Source organism: Bison bison, unplaced genomic scaffold (assembly GCF_000754665.1).
Source record: "Bison bison bison isolate TAMUID 2011002044 unplaced genomic scaffold, Bison_UMD1.0 scf7180017864366, whole genome shotgun sequence".
In the NCBI taxonomy this organism is placed as follows: domain Eukaryota; kingdom Metazoa; phylum Chordata; class Mammalia; order Artiodactyla; family Bovidae; genus Bison; species Bison bison.
The window spans coordinates 4357750-4358638 of NW_011494938.1; positions in this window are offsets into that span (position 1 = coordinate 4357750).

Here is an 889-nt window from a genome sequence, read left to right on the forward strand (position 1 = left end):
AGAGGGCCCTGGACCAAAGATGGGCAGAAGAGCCTTAGGAACCTATAGTTCAGGCTGTGAGTTTGACAGCCACAAAGAATGTGATGTGATCCTCCAGCTGATGGACGGGCTACAGCCATGAGGACATGTGGAACTCTAGATGCAGGGACCAGATGGTGCTAGGAAGGTGCCCAGAGACACAATGGGAGTGAAATTCCATGCTTGAAAGGGTTCTAGATTCTGGATTCTGTTTCAAGTGGGATAGCTGACAACCCTCCCCAAGGGCAGGCCTGGCTAGTGGCTGCAAAGGCCCTGATCTCTGCATCACAATGTCAGTATAGTGGCCTAATTATTTCAGGTAATTCTGGACTGTAAGGAACACCAGACCCTAAGGTTGGAAGCACATTGTTGTCTTGAAAGTTCCTTGATTCATACATGTTTTTGGGAAGTACAGTGTCTGAAAGAGTTGAGATTCTTTAGCTCTGAGGGAGCTGGCAGTTTGGTTACCATGAGGGCCATATTGCACAGCAAGAGTTTTGGGAAAGACCCTGGCACAACCGTCGGTGGTAAATCTCTTTGCCAAAGGGGCCCTCAGTGCAGAAGTGGTCAGGCACGTGGTGTCCAGAGGCCCTCCCCAGCCACGTGCCCCTCTTGACCCAGAACCCAGGCTGAGTCCAGAAGTGTTCCTGTCTTCAGCACCATGGACAGCACATTCTGGAAGAGACCTAAGGATCAAGATGGACAGGACGTCCAAGGGCTATAGGTTCCGCATACTACACAAGAGTGATGGTCAGAAGGTTACACGGTTCCCCAGCTTCCAGGCCAAGTAGTAGATCTTAGGACACCTGGAATAATGAAGTCTAGGCTAGATGGTGATCCCAATGTGCTATGTATACTAGCTTTTTCAAAG